We start from the raw sequence: 15,758 nt of genomic DNA on the forward strand, positions 1-15,758 counted from the left end.
TTAAGAAAATTGCTTCAGTTCTCTCTCTCACTTTTTTTCTTTTTTAAATCAGAAAACAAAGTCCAGTCTCAGAGAGGGGCCAGAGTCTGGTGGATGGCTAGGCATGAGTTGTCTAAAAATAGAGTGGAGGCTGATTAATGAATGTCTTTAAAACAGAGATCAAACCCAGAAGCTGTACCAACACAGCCGACATGCATTCCTCTGGGGCTTAACACTCCTTTAGAGAATTGCTTAAAACTGGGTTACCCAAGAACTTGGCCCGCATGCCTGACACTCCACTCAGCTAGAGAGGGAGCAATTCTCGGGTCATACTGGCCGAAAGTGGCATGGGATAGAGGCCTCCAGTCCCCTTGACCTTCCCTCCCAGTCCCAGTCCTGCTGGGGCAGTGCCTCTCCTCATCCCATCAAGCCCTCTGTGGGGTCTGGACGGTCTGCAGCCAGCTTCACTATCTCCCAGAAGCCTGCCTTGGGCTTGGTTAGCCTAGACCTCTGGGTGTGGGAACCCCAGGCAGCAGGGTTTTAGATTATTGAGGGATCTTTACTGACTATTAACCCAAGTTATTCCTCCAACAAGCCTGTGAGCTAGATCCATATTAGCTCCAGTTTACAGATGGGAGAGATGAGGCACCCAGATGTCAATAATTTACACAAGGTCACAAAGTTCATAGATGGAGAACTGGGATTTGAACCTAGGAACTTGGTACCAGAGTCCACACACCTGACCACCTCCCACACTGTCCCTCCAGCTATCCTACAAATAGGTACTATCCCTATCCCCATTTTACAGATGGGAATGAAAATGTCTAGCTGAGTGAGAGAAACAAATGGCAAGGTGGACGGAGACCTAGGGCCCCAGGTTCTGGTTTGGGCTCTGCATCCAATATGCTTTGTGACCTTGGGATTGTTACTCACCCTCTCTGAGCTTCAGTTGTATCATTTGTGAAAAGTGGTAGCGTCCTTACCCTGACCTATGGTAGCCATTCCTTTGAGCTTCTAGAACGTGCTGGGCCTTGCACTGGTCACTCCACATGGATTATCCTATTTAATCTTCCAAGTGCACTCAGAGGCTGAGGACACCGGGAACATATCCCAGGTCACCCACAAAGAGACAGAGTTAAGAATTTGCCAAGAATTTCACAAGTCTGTTGGCTTCCAAAGTCCCTCAGTTTCTCTCTACTTGACAATAGGAGGCTTACATGAAGCAACAGGTTAAAAACCTCCAGGGAGAAAAACACGTGCCTTCTACCAGTGAGAGGTGGCTGGATTCTACTGATCGGCCCCAGGATTTCTCTGGGGAGTGGTGGGGTGTGCAGAATGTCAGCAACCTAACCTCTGCTTCTTCCCCCTCTGCAAATGCAAAGGGAAGGTCTCAATAAATGGAAGGCAGAGCGGGGAGCTATGGGAGCAGGTGACCACAGACGGACTGTGGCCACCAATGCTGAAGGAGGGAAGACTGCGGGACCCTCTGACTTCTGCACACCCCATTCTCACCTCCTCTCCAGAGTTAGATGCATAAGTCAGGCTGTGATGAAATCTGTAGCCACCAAAGAGGTTTATGGTCCTCGCTTCCCTGCTGGTTGATAGATGGTTTCTTTTTGGCCGTCACCTACCCCACCCTCCGATTTTCTATTTTGAAGCTTCCTCAACTGCAGAGAGAATTCTCTTTGTCTCTTGAGGACACTAAAATCTGGTCCAAACAGTCTCTGATAATAAATGCCTTTTTTTTTTTTTTCAGGGGATCAAAACTCCCCAGACACTTTCAAAGCGAGCCGGGGTGTTTTGGCTATGTCGTGGTGATAGCCTGGAATTCAGAGCGGCACAGGGGAGAGGGAGTTTGAGGACTCGGATTGAGGTGGTTTCCAGGCTCCTCTTGCTGAACAGAGGGCAACTGGGAACAGAGTGGGGGAGGGTTGAATTCCAGACCCCAGGGCTAAGGGGTAGGAGAGGACCTCTGCTTCTCCCCACTGGAGCTCCTAGGGGAGGCTCCAGCAGCTGTGGAAGTCTTTGCCTGGAGGAAGGTGGCAGACTGGGCCGTGGTGGGTACATCTGAGGGTGGCAGCTGGTACTCTGGGCAGTTTCAGGCTTGGAGGAGAAGCTCTGAATGGTGAGGGTTGCCATGGCCACTGGCCTGAGCGGGCAGCTTCCAAACAAGGTGAATACCCCTTCCTCTCCGCAGGGCCTCTCAAAACAGGGAAGGGGGCAGACAGCCGGCTGCCTCCAGTCCCTGGGCAGCCCCACCTCTTCTCTTGAGCCAGGTCTGGACTGGCTCTAGCCTTCAGCATGGGGTCTTTGTGTGCCATTATTCCCCAGACAGCTGGACTCTGGTTAGAGGGGCTAGGGGAGGAAGGCATATGGCACAACCTGAATATCCTTCTCCTTCTTTTTAATGATGTGGGGGTTATGGGCATGGACTTTGAGCCAGGCACACCTGCATCTCAATCTTCTTATTCCCAGGCGTGTTGTCCATCCTCTGTATTCACTGTCATTTTCTCTGTAACACATTACCCAACCCTTAGAGACTTAAAAACAAAAAAACTACTCAGGATGCTCAGGTAGCAGGATCGCTTGAGCCCAGGAGTTTGAGGATGCAGTGAGCTATGATTGCACCACGGCACTCCAGCCTGGGCAACAGGGCAAGACCCCATTACTAAAAAGAGAGGGAGAGAGAGAAAGAGAGAGAGAGAGAGGCTTATTTTTTTTTTAATCTCACAGTTTCTATGATGAGGAATTTAAGAGTGGCTTTCCTGGGTGGTTCTGGCTACAGGTCTCGCATGAGGCTGTGGTAAACACGTCAGCTGAAGTTGGAAAATCTGCTACCCTGGCAGCTCACTTTCTTGGCAAATTGGTGCTGGCCATTGACAAGGGTCCTCAGTTCCTCATCATGCCAGCCTCTCCACAGGGCTGCTTGAGTGCCCTCATGGCATGGTGGCTGGCTTCCCCAAAGTTAGCCATCTAAGAAAGTGATGGAAGCTTCCATGTCTTCTATGATGTAGCCTTAGAAGTCATGCATCCTTTTTTCCACCACATCCTGTTGGTTACATGGGTCAGCCAGCCCTATCTGATGTGGGAGAAGGTCACAGCAGGACATGAATACCAGGGGGAAGGAACATTGAGAAGCACCTTGGAGGCTGGCTACATATTCTTTTTGGGTTTTGATTTTCTCTCTCTGGGCATAATAACCATACCTACTTTGTAGTATTATAATGTGGAGTAGTGATAATAGAAATACCATCAGTCATGGTGCCTGGCACACAATAGATGCTCAACAAATTGTGATCTTTCTTCAATAGTCATATAGTGGGAATAATATTATTATTTTTCAATGATAAGATAATGCCCGAGCTACTGTGTTTCAAACATTATTCTAGTGCTTTATCTTCATTGGCTTATTTAATTTTCACAACAATTTCCAAGAAGCAGGTGCTATTATCACCTTTGTTTTACAAGAGGAAACAGGTCTGGAAGCTAGTGAGTGTGGAGATAGGACTTACACCCAGGCAGATGGACTTCCAAATCCATTCTGTTTACCCCTTAGCCCATGAGGCCCCTCCTCTGAGAAGTCTTTTTGGAAGCATCTTTTACAAGCATTTATTACAAGCCTAATTAATGGTTTCCTTCTCCCTGCTCTGTAGATCTAGATGGAAATGAACTAGAATGGGAACATCTGGCTTGCCCACTTCCTCACTGTGTGATCCTAGGCAAGTTCCTTCCCTCTCTGATCCTCAGATTCCTTATCTATGAAATAGGGACACCAATCACATCCCAGAGCTGTTGAGAGGATGGAAAGAGAGCCCGTGAAATGACCAATTAAGTGAAGATGCCCAAGAAGATCACTCTGTCTTTGCAATGACCTGCCCTTTTCTTGATCTTTGTTTTGTTTTGTTTTGGTTTGGTTTTGAGACAGGTTCTCACCAGGTTGCCCAGGCTTATTTGAATTCCTGGGCTAAGTGATCCTCTTGCCTCAGTCTCCTGAGTACCTGGGACTGCAGTCATGCACCACTGCACCCAGGTCCTTTTCTCCGTCTTGTTCCTTTCCTTGTAACAAAACTGGTACTGGTTGCCTTTGGACGCTCAGTGATAGGACCCAATAATAAAGACTGTCAGTCACTCCTAAGCCTGGCACCTGCAGCTTGACCTTGCATCAAACTGATTGACCTGGACAAGTGGCTGAGTGTAGGGGAGAGGAGAAGGAGACCCTGCACCCCATGATTCTAGAATCCTGGGGTAGTTGGTGGGTGGTGGTTCCCAAACTGAGCATAAGAACAAGGAGGAGATAGGATGTGGGGTCCTGTAAGCCCCATGTGCGACCCTGTTTCTGTTTAGGCCTTTGCCCGCTTCATGGACTATGACCCAGGCACCTTGTCAGGGTCATTCCTATCTCCTCAGTGCTTCACTGGCACACCCTGATCTACAGTAAGCACTTACGTAGGATGTCACTTGGGTGATGAGCACTTACATAAGATGTCATGTGGGTGACGAGTACTCATATAGAATGACATGCGGGTGATGAGTATGCACTTATGTGGGATGGGACGCAGGTGATGAGGACTTACATAAGATGTCATGCGGGTGATGAGCACTTACATAGGATGGCACACAGGTAATGAGCCCAACTTACATAGGATGGCACATGGGTGGTGAGCACTTATATAGGATGGCACACAGATGATGACCACTCACATAGGATGGAGTGCAGGTGATGAGCAAGCACTTATGTAGGATGGCATGCAGGTAATGGGTAAGCACTTACATAGGATGGCACATTGGTGGTAAGCACTTACATAGGATGGCACACTGGTGGTGAGCATTTACATAGGATGGCACATGGGTGATGAGCACCTACATAAGATGGCACATGGGTGATGAGCAGCTACGTAGGATGGCACATGGGTGATGAGCACCTACATAGGATGGCATATGGGTGATGAGCACCTACGTAGGATGGCACATGGGTGATGGATACCTATGTAGGATGGCACATGGGTGATGAGCACCTACGTAAGATGCCACGTACTTGGAGTCAGGCAGGGAAGTGCCTCTAACCTGAGTTGCCAGATCAGTCAAATGAGGAGTTGTCAGATCAGCCAAATGAATACCTCAACCTTGCACTGGGCAGTCATGCGGGTTCAATGAGACAGTGCTTATCTAGCACCATGCCAGGCCCTAGACAGTGTTCAGTAGGTATTAACTAATAATAGCAACAATGGCCGCCATTAAATGAGCCACTGGATTCTGCTCAGTTAGTGAGGAAGCAAGGGGGAGACTCTGGCAGTCTCAGGCTCTCCATTCTCCTCCTCTTTCTTCTTCCCTAGAATCCTGAATACAAAGTGTTCCTTTCTTTGGTTGGAAAACCAGTTGCTCCAGCCTTGCAAGGGCAGCTAGCCCCCAGGCTTCCCAGCAGGAATCTTCCTGGTAGACAAGGCCTTGCTGTGACCTTCCACCTTTTGGCCTGTGGGTGAAGGACCATTAACCAAACTGCCTTCCCTAGTCTTTTGTGGAGGAGAGTCCTTTGTCCAGCTGTCCTCTAAAAATAAAACATGGAGTGATGGCTTCTATCCCCACTCTACATCTGAGTGCTGGGTTGCCATCTTTGTTTGACCAGCCTTTTATCATTTATAAAATTCTTTCAGTGTGTGTATGTTTATTGCGGCACTATTCACAATAGCAGAGACTTGGAACCAACCCAAATGTCCATCAATGATAGACTGGATTAAGAAAATGTGGCACATATACACCATGGAACACTATGCAGCCATAAAAAAGGATGAGTTCATGTCCTTTGTAGGGTCATGGATGAAGCTGGAAACCATCATTCTCAGCAAACTATCTCAAGGACAATAAACCAAACACCGCATGTTCTCACTCATAGGTGGGAATTGAACAATGAGATCACTTGGACAAAGGAAGGGGAACATCACACACCAGGGCCTGTCATGGGGTGGGGGGAGGGGGGAGGGATGGCATTAGGAGATATACCTAATGTAGATGATGAGTTGATGGGTGCAGCACACCAACATGGCACATGTATACATATGTAACAAACCTGCACATTGTGCACATGTACCCTAGAACTTAAAGTGTAATAAAATAAAATAAAATTCTTTCAGTGTGCAATCTCAGGTCTCCAGAGAGGTTATATTTCTTGCCCAAGGTCACCCAGCGGGCAAGTGGCCGAGACAGTACTGGCTCATGAGTCTTCCAATTCTCTAACTCATCTCCATCCACTCTCCCAGGCTGCAATGCAAGAGGCAGAAAGGGCTTGGGGGTGGGTTGGAGGGACCAGTTAGATTTTACCCATGTGTGCCCGCATATTCCTTACTAGGCAGAATTTCTAGAAAAAACCAAGGGGAAGAGAGTTACTGTTTATACTTATTGAACTCTGATGTGGTTTGGCTGTGTCCCTACCCGAAGTTTCATCTTGAATTGTAATGGTGGGACCACAGGGAGATAATTGAATCATGGGGGTGGTTCCCCTATACCACTCTCAGGATAGTGAGTGAGTTCTCACGAGACCTGATGGGTTTAAAAGAGGTCTTTCCCTGCTTCTCTCTGAACTTCTCCTTGCTGCCACCATGTGAAGAAGGAAGTGTTTGCTTCCCCTTCCACCGTCATTGTCAGTTTCCTGAGGCCCCCCCAGCCCTGTGGAACTGTGAGTCAATTAAACCTCTTTCCTTTATATATTACCCAGTCTTGGGTATGTCCTTATAGCAGCGTGAGAATGGACTAATACAGGCTCCTTCTTTTGCTAGACACTTTATGTAAGTTATCACATTGGTTAAAACTTAGCCTTCATGGAAAACCCTTAAGATGGATGTTCTTACTACTTGCAGATGAAGAAATGAATATGGAGAGGCCAAGAAATGTACCCAAAGCTCACATGAATGCTAAGCCGGAGAGCAGGGATTTGTACTTTGATCTCCCAGCATTCAGAAGCCCATCCTCTCTGCCACCTTGTGTGTCCTGGATTGTGGTGGGCTCCTGCATTGACAGTAACTCAGAACAACTTGATTGCAGACCTGGGATTACAAGTTTTTCCAAACAGCAAGGTAGACAGGGTTCTGGGGGAGATGTATAATATGTGGGTTTGAGGAGAGCTCAGGTTTTGGAGCCCAGCAGACGTGGACTCCAATCCTGGCTCTGTGGTTCCATAGCTGTGAGCCTTGAGCAAACTGTAGAACACCGTGTGCAAAACGGGGGAAATGTTCTCTGGCCTGCAGGATTGGTAATCATGGATATAAACTGTGTTCAAGAAATAGCAACTCTACACTGGGCATGGTGGAGCATGCCTGTAGTCCCAGCTACTTGAGAGGCTAAGGCAGAAGGATCACTTCAATCCGGGAGTTTGAATCTAGCCTGGGTAACCCAGTGAGACCCTGTATTTATTAAAAAAAAAAAAAAAAAAAAGGGCATTATATTACAAAAAGAAAGAGTAGCCCTATTCCTGGGAGATTGGGAGAGAAAGCAGAATGGCACAGAAAACTGCTTTGCTTTTTTTCTACTTCTTTCTCTCTATCCCTTTTACCCACCCTCATTCTATTGCAAATAGAACAAACTACCTCACAGGCCTTCAGTAACAGGCTCCATTGTGCTCAGAGGGCTACAGGGGTTTGTATTCTGAGTCACAAACTCACCACTACTTGCATAGGGACATGGATTGAAGGAGAGGCACCTACCCCTCTGCTCTTCAGAGTCAGAACACCTAACCCTGAAGGCCAACCATGGAAACTTGTGAAATTGTATGCAACACCACAGGCATAATCCAATTCAACACACATTTAATGATCACTTAGAATGAGCCAGGGAAAGGACCCAACTGTACCAGTCAGGATTATGTTCAGCTGCCAAGTAATAGAGGCTCCCCCTCCAAGTAACGGCAGCTTAAATAAGATGCCAATTTGTTTCTTTCTCCCATAAAACCTCAGAGGCAGGTGGTCCAGGGTTGGTGTGGGGCTCTGCTCTAGGAAGCATTACCGACCTGGATTCCTTCTGTCTTGTTCTGGTCCACCATACATGTCTCCACTCCCAATATCACCTCATGGTCTAAGGCGGCAGCTCCAGCTCCAGCCATCATGTTCCTCAACAACAGACAGGTGGAAGAGATAATGAAGAAAGTCAGAGCGTGCCCAGTGTTTGCTTAGTGAAGATGCCTAGAAGCTGCCACTTGACACTTACGCTTCAATGCCATTGGCTGAATTTGGCCACAGGATCACACTCAGCAGCTTGGAGAAGTTGGGTGGTCATATGCCACTAAAAATTGGGGTCTCTATTGCTATGAGAAAAGGCGGCAATTAGCGTTCTCCCGCACTGATGCATCTAAGCTTTTGTTATGGATTAAGTGCTATATTTTACCTTCTTTGCCCCCAACAACACTGCAATTTGATTATTAGGTTGGCGCAAAAGTAATTGTAGGTTTTGCAATTACTTTTGCACCAACCCAATATTTTTATCTTCTGTACATTAATGAGAAGTCTGATCATTAGAGAGGTTAAGTAACACATTCTAGGTCATCCAGGAAGGAAATGCTGAGGCCGGGCTTCAAGGCAAAACTTGTTTGACTCTGAAACCTGTGCTGTTACCTTTTCTATAAGGCCTGTGCTAAGGGGTAGGGATTCCCCAAATGAAAAGAAACCTTCTGCAAACATTAATTGAGAAATATTATCATTGCTATTTTGTGGCTTTTCAGAATGAAAAGAGGTGACAGATATAGATTTTCTTTTTAAATTTTCTTCTAATTAAAATTTTTTTGTGAGTACATAATAGGTGTATATATTTAGGGGTACATAAGATGTTTTGATACAGGCTGAAATAGATTTCAGATGCTTTTATGGGTTAAATTGTGTCCCCCAAAATTCATATGTTGAAGTCTTAACCCCTAGTCCTGCAGAAAGTGACCTTATTTGGGAACAGGGTAATTGCAGACGTGATTAAGATGAGATGAGGCCGTACTGGAGAAGGACGGGCCACTCGTCCAGTATGACTGGTGTCATATAGGAAGATGACTATGGAAAGTCACAGAGGCACAGGGAGAATGCCACGTGAAGGTGAAGCCAGGATTGAGGTGAAGCAGTAGAAGCCAAAGAACACAAACCACCGGAAGTCAGGTGAGCGGCATGGAACAGACTTCCCCTCACAGCCCTCAGAACAATCTACCCCTGCCGATACCTTGGGCTTGGATTTCTAGGCTCCAGAACTTTTTCTGGTGTTTCAGCCACCCCGCCTGTGGTATTTTGTTATGGCAGCCCTAGCAAATTAATATGAATGTAATGTGTTGTTCATTGCTTTGCCATGGAAACAATTTCAGTGGCTGTGAGGATGTCGGATTTTCAGGAAGGCAAGTGCCTTGATTTTCATTACAAAGGGGGAGAGTCACTTTTCTGTGGGCTCTCCCCAGGTTTCACCCAGGGCCACAAAGTTCTATGCAACTTTTGTTAAACCCCTTCTAATGTTCCAGGCTCTGTGCTAGATGCATGGCCCAAAGAAACCAGACCAGACTTTTAGAAGACATCAGGGTGCTTATACTTACTCCAAAGGAAAACCTTGATTTTGGCATGGGGCATCTCTATTTGAAGCTCAGACATTCCTGGTCACTGGCTACCTCATCGTCTTGGCATCAGGTAGGGTGAGAAGGGCAGGCCAGGGTTTGTTCAGCTTCTCTGCAAGGTGAGATTGACAAGCCCAGTACAGAAGCGGGTATGAAAAGACCACGTTCTCTCCCAGTGGGTGCTGAGCCAAGTTGTCTTGGTATTTGAGTTGCTTCATCTGTAGTCTCTTATCTCACTGGGTTAGAGTGTGCTGCACTCATGAAACCAATGTCCCAGTGTGTTCAGAGGTTGGCTGGAGTATCCTGCTTATGAGTACAGCCTGTACCCCTGACTCGTGGGGCTGATTTCCAGGCAAGTCTGTGCACTGCTGCAGCAGTTCCTTGCTTTGTGTTTCAGGGATCTGTCCCATTGGCTCAACTCTATGGCCATCACCTGGAGTGTGTGTATGAATGTCTGTTGGGACAACACAGAGTGGCTTTCCTCCTCTTAAGAAGAGCTAGTAGTCCCACCCCTCAACATCAAAAAAAATACAAACAACCCAATTAGAGTCATGGGCAAAGAACTGGAGTAGACATTTCTCCAGAGAAGATTTACAAATGGCTAATAAACATGTGAAAAGATGCTCGGCATCACTCATCATTAGGGAAATGCAAATAATGCAGATAAAAACCATGATGAGATACCAGTTTGCACCAATTAGGATGCCTGTTATAAAAAAAAAGTCAAAAAACAAAAAACAGAAAATAACAAGTGTTGATGAGGATGTGGGAAAGTTAAAATTCTTGTGCGTCGCTAACAGGAACGTGAAATGATGCAGTCGTTATGGAAAACAGTATGGATGCTTCTCGAAAAAGTAAACATAGAATTACAATCCAATCCAGTTATTCCATTTCTAGATATATGCCAAAAATAATCAAAAGAAGATATTTGAACAGATATTTGTGTCCCTGTGTTCATAGTAGCATTAGTCACAATAGCCAAAAGACAGAAACCACCCAAATGTCGGTTGATGGAGGAATGGATAAACACAAAGTGATATATAGGTGTACAATGGAATATTTTCAGCCTTAAAGGAATGAAATTCTGATACTGCTACAACATCATTGAGGACATTATGCTAAGTGAAAAAAGACAGACAACAGGACAAATAGTGTATGATTCCACTTATAAGATGTACCCAGAGTAGCCAAATTCATAGAGGCAGAGAGTAGAATAGTGATTACCCAGGGCTGGAGGGAGAGGGGAATGGAGAGTTCGTGTTTAATGGGCAAAGGATCAGTTTGGAAAGGTGAATACATTCTGGAGATGGATGGTGGCCATGGTTGTACCACAATGTGAATGGACTTAATTCCATTGAACTGTATACTTGAAAATGATTAAAATGGTGAATTTTGTCACACATTTTACCACAGTAAAAATAGAGAATGGTTATTGATAATATCTGCCATTTGTTGAATATAGTATTCCCTAGACAAAGCATTTTATGGGCGTTAGTTCTTCAAGGCACTCATTGTTACTAGCCTTGTTTTAAGGATACGAAAACTGAGGCTTAGAAAGTCTCAATCATTTGTTCAGGGTCACACGGCTAACAGTGAGCAGTGAGGTTTGAGCCGCACTTTGACTGGCCCTAGGGTCTCAGCTGCAACACACCTGTAGAGCTAGCTTCCTGGCTTCATCCTTGCATCTGGGACAACGCCTGGATCATAGTAGGCACGTGTCTACCTCCGATCACATCTAGAGTGAAGTACAGACCCTGACAAATCCCCAGAGCTCACCGGAGGGTGGCTGCATCAACACTGTTTCTACAGGAGGCACTCAGAAATGTCAAAGTTGAAAACATGTCTGGGTGCAGTGGCTCATACCTGGAATCCCAGCACTCTGGGAGGCCAAGGTGGGAGGATCACCTGAGTGCAGGAGTTCGAGACCAACCTGGGCAACATTGCAAGACCCAATCTCTACTAAAAATTAAAAAAAAAAAACTTAGCCAGGTGTGGTGGTGTGTGCCTGTGGCCCCAGCTACTCAGGAGGTTAAGGTGGGAGGATTGCTTGAGCCTGGGAGGCCAAGGCTGCAGTAAGCTATAATCACATCACTCCAGCATGGGCAATGGAGCAAGGTCCTGTCTCAAAAAAAAAAAAAAAAAAAAAAATGTTGAAATCATGACTCAGGCAAATATAGGCAACATGGGGCTGGGGCCAGGACTAGGGTGAGGCAAGGGAGTAGGAAACCAGCACGATAGTAACATTGGTCCCAGGAGTGTACGACAGACACATGTAGATGTAGCTGTTAAAAGAGGGAGTACTGACAATGGTTTTGCTAAATCAAATTCAAAACTGGTTTATGTCCTACATATAGGACAATGAAACCATAACCTTTGGGGCTTTGTTTCTTTTGAGATGGAGTTGCACTCTTGTTGCCCAGGCTGGAGTGCAGTGGCGTGATCTCGGTTCACTGCAGCCTCTGCTTCCCCAGCTCAAGCAATTCTCCTGCCTCAGCCTCCCAAGTACCTAGGATTACAGGTGCCTGCCACCCTGCCCGGCTAATTTTTTTGTATTTTCAGTAGAGACGGGGTTTCGGGTTTCGCAATGTTGGTCAGGCTTGTCTGGAGCTCCTGGCCTCAGGTGATCCGCCTGCCTGGGCCTCCCAAAGTGGCTTACAGGTCTGAGCCACCGCGCCCAGCCCGGGGCTATCTTTTCTATCAGACAGGAACTGTTTGCATGTCTACCAGACAAACATCATTTGCAACTTAGCAATTTCCTTTAAATTAGTGTCTGGAATCTGGGCCTTAATCAATAATGCATACTAACTCAAAGTGCCCATCCCTTCACATTGACGGACCCTTGGATATTACCCAGATACCCTCTTTGGGGTTCAGCCCTGTCCCGCAGCTGCTGGGAGTATCAGCTGCTGATATGGGTAGACGGCTTACAGCTCTGTTCTTACCTGGAAATCACCTGAGATGGAAGGAAACTTCCTCCCCCAAGTGTACACCTTCCCTCCCTTACTCCTGGTTGGTCTTGAACAGGTGATACAAAGCCTGGTGCTCTTGCCTTAATTTGCAACAACACCAATGGCCACCTGGGCTCCAGAGCTTTCCATGGGACAGGCTGAGGCCTCAGCAGTAGCCTCGCTGTGGGTGAGCTTCTCCCTCACCCCTGCCTCCCTTTCCACAAGAGTTCCCACCTGGAGCAGCCCCCACACCCTGTTCTTACACCTGCCTGTCTCAGAGTCCGTATCAGGGGAGACCAATCTAACACAGGACTTATTACACAATGCTAGGATGGCTTTGGGGAAAGGGCATGAAGGCATCTTTTTGCCTCATTTTCAAGTTTCTAGATACTTTCTCTTAAGGAAGATAGTAAAAAAAATCTGTGGAATGAACAGACAAGCGTGGGTGGAGAAGTCTCAGGGGAAACCCTTCCCCACTGGGAAAACCCTCCCCCACACCTGGGAAAACAACTCTGGGTCCACTGACAGAGGCCACAATTAGCCTTCAGTCCCCACGAGGTGCTGGGAACTCGAAGGCATGGCTCCTTGGCAGAGGTGAGAAATTTGACTGGACAGCAGTTGGTGCTTAAGATCAAGTGAGTTTTTCCTTCGGGGAGGAGCTGGAGAAAGCACGAGAAAGCGTGCTTAAATCCTTGGGGGGTTGTTTTCAGTTGAATAAGACAGCCTGATTGAAAAAAAAAAAGGCAAGGCTGAGTGCAAAGCCAGTGCCCCCTGCCTCTGCTTGGAGCCCATCAACCCCACCCTGCCGACCCCCAGGAGAGCCAATGCTAAGCTCACAGTGAATCAGTGAATTGGAAGAATCCAGGTTCTGCTCTGCCTCTTCCTTTCAGAGACAAAAATAAGGTTCTGGAAGGTGCAACTTAAAATAGACCTTTCATAAAAGATTCATTCCTGAACAAGAATGTCACAAAAGCATGAAATGTGAAATAGGTTGCAATCTGAATTCCATTTGAAGTCTTTGGTGGCAATTATTTTAAAAATTCCCCCACAAAAGGTGCTTTTCAATCATAGGACAGCAAGTAAGAGACAACAGGGCCAGATAATTTCTTCATTGGGGGAAAAACTAGTTTCAAGTTTTAGGTACTGATTTAAGGCATTTTGGAGAATATGCATGAGTATTAAATGGATTCACTTTCTTTTTAAAAAAAAAAAAAAAAAAAAAAAAGCCTAGAGCCATTGCAGAAAAATGCCTGAAAAGCAGAGGCTCAAACGAGATGTAAATTACCTCCAGGAACAACCTAATAAGCCATTACTAACCACTGAGTCACCCTCTGTGAACAATATGTGCACTTAAGGATTGAGAACTATTGTATCCTCAGAACCTCTTGGGAGATTGGGGTTGGAGTGATTGTGGTTCTGTCAGTGGATCTGTCTGTGTTTGGGGACTAGTTCCAGAGCTTGTTCTTTGATAGGAGATCCTGGGGATCCCCTCTCGAAATAGACTTGCTTTCTATCAACACTGCACTCACCTGCAAACAAATCTAGGTTGACAAAAGCAGCAATTTCTGGGCAGCCTCTCTGCTCCATCTGGTGTTCCTTACCTCGTTTTGTTTTGTTTTGTTTTGTTTTTCCTCCCCAGATCATTTTACCTCACTCACTAGCAAGGGGGAGGAGGTGTAGGTTCTTCTCTTTCCTTTTCCTTGGGTACTTGGCATGGTGTCAATGGCATAAGTTAAAATTCTAGGCTCATAACAGCTTTCTACAGACAGGTCTCAATCTCCTTCCTTGCCTCTGTAGGGTCTGCTTGGGGGTTCATTCCACCTGGTGTCCTTACCCCAGGTCAGTTTCCAGGGGTGAATTTCAGATCCATATGATTTCTCGTAGGTTCCAGTTCTCCCCCTCTAGAAGAAAGGTCTGGAGTGGTAAATTTGAAGTGGGCCGGGCGCGGTGGCTCACACCTGTAATCCCAGCACTTTGGGAGGCCGAGGCGGGTGGATCACTTGAGGTCAGGAGTTCGAGTCTAGTCTGCCCAACATGGCGAAACCCCATCTCTACTAAAAATACAAAAAATTAGCCGGGCATGGTGGGGTGTGCCTGTAGTCCCAGCCACTCGGGAGGCTGAGGCATGAGAATTGCTTGAACCCGGGAGGCAGAGGTTGCAGTGAGCTGAGATTGCGCCACTGCTCTCCAGCTTGGGTGACAGAATGAGACTGTGTCTCAAAAAGAGAAAACTGGCTTTGTCTTATATATGGTCCCTCTCCACACCCCTCCAGGCCAGAGAAAATAAAACAAAACCCCAAATGCTTGGAAGTGGTTATGGCACTCACAATTCCCAGTGGCCACTGGGTTTTCCTTCTGATCCTTTATGACTGATAACGTTAATTGCGCCTCTCGTCCACAGGTGTGCTTTCTGGAGGGTTTGGAAGGAGTGGCGTGAATGCTGACAAGTCACTGGGGTTCAGTTCCAGCAACTCTTTTGAAGGTGAAAAGAGAACCAGTGTTAGGGTGGCCCCCAAGCAGAGATAGAGCCTAAGTGAGCGCAGGTGGCCCTGGGACAGGTGGGGTGGGAGGGGTTGTGCTGGCAGTGGGGCTGGGGCAGCAGCTCTTCAGGGACAGGACCTGGGCTCAGCTAGAGGATGCCAAGGCCAGTGCTAAGGAGTGAGGAGGGAGCAGAGAGGAGCCTGGCAAGGCGTTCACATCCCCATGAAAGCCGGGGGACCAAGCTTGCCTTGAATGAAGCTGGGCACCGCAGGGCAGAGGACACTCAGTTTCCACTTCATGTCTCCTTCTGGGAATAAGGTTTCTGACAACAAAGGGCCGCCCTAGCAGCGGGGCTGCACTCCAGACAGGAGTCCTCATAGAATCCCAAACTCTCAGGGAAGGTGATCAGCTTTTCCTGGTTGGGACAGCACATTCTGGGTTTTAGCACTGAAAGTTCCACCTCCTCGAAACCCCCTTGGTCCTGGTGAGCCGCTTGCTCACCCTATGATCAGGTGTCCCCACCCCACTCCCCACCCCAGGAAGGAGCTGCAGAAGCAGGTGTGTCACAGAGCAGACTTATAGGAGCCCAAACTTACCTTGTCACATCTAGAGCAGGTGGAGTTGGGCATTTTATCACAGAACCCAGCTGTGCCCTCATTTATAAGCGAGAGAGGGAAGAGAAAGAAAACTCCCGTGTTGATCTTCGGAATCCATTGCCAAGTTCCTAGTCTGAAACACACACACAGTGTCCATGCAATGTAGGTGCATTTTTTTTTTGTTTTTCAAAC

The 15,758-nt window shown here is 46.9% G+C and overlaps 1 long non-coding RNA gene across 1 annotated transcript; it reads right to left on the reverse strand.

Annotated features, from left to right (window-relative positions):
* Positions 1–14,523: 14,523 nt before the first annotated feature.
* On the reverse strand, positions 14,524–15,391 carry LOC140708779 (uncharacterized). Its single transcript, XR_012088983.1, has 3 exons — positions 15,218–15,391; positions 14,817–14,899; positions 14,524–14,543 (listed from the first exon to the last, which is right to left on the reverse strand). It is a non-coding gene; the product is annotated as an uncharacterized lncRNA (long non-coding RNA).
* Between the last annotated feature and the right edge of the window lie 367 nt (positions 15,392–15,758).

Source organism: Chlorocebus sabaeus, chromosome 16 (genome assembly GCF_047675955.1).
Source record: "Chlorocebus sabaeus isolate Y175 chromosome 16, mChlSab1.0.hap1, whole genome shotgun sequence".
Classification (NCBI taxonomy): Eukaryota; Metazoa; Chordata; class Mammalia; order Primates; family Cercopithecidae; genus Chlorocebus; species Chlorocebus sabaeus.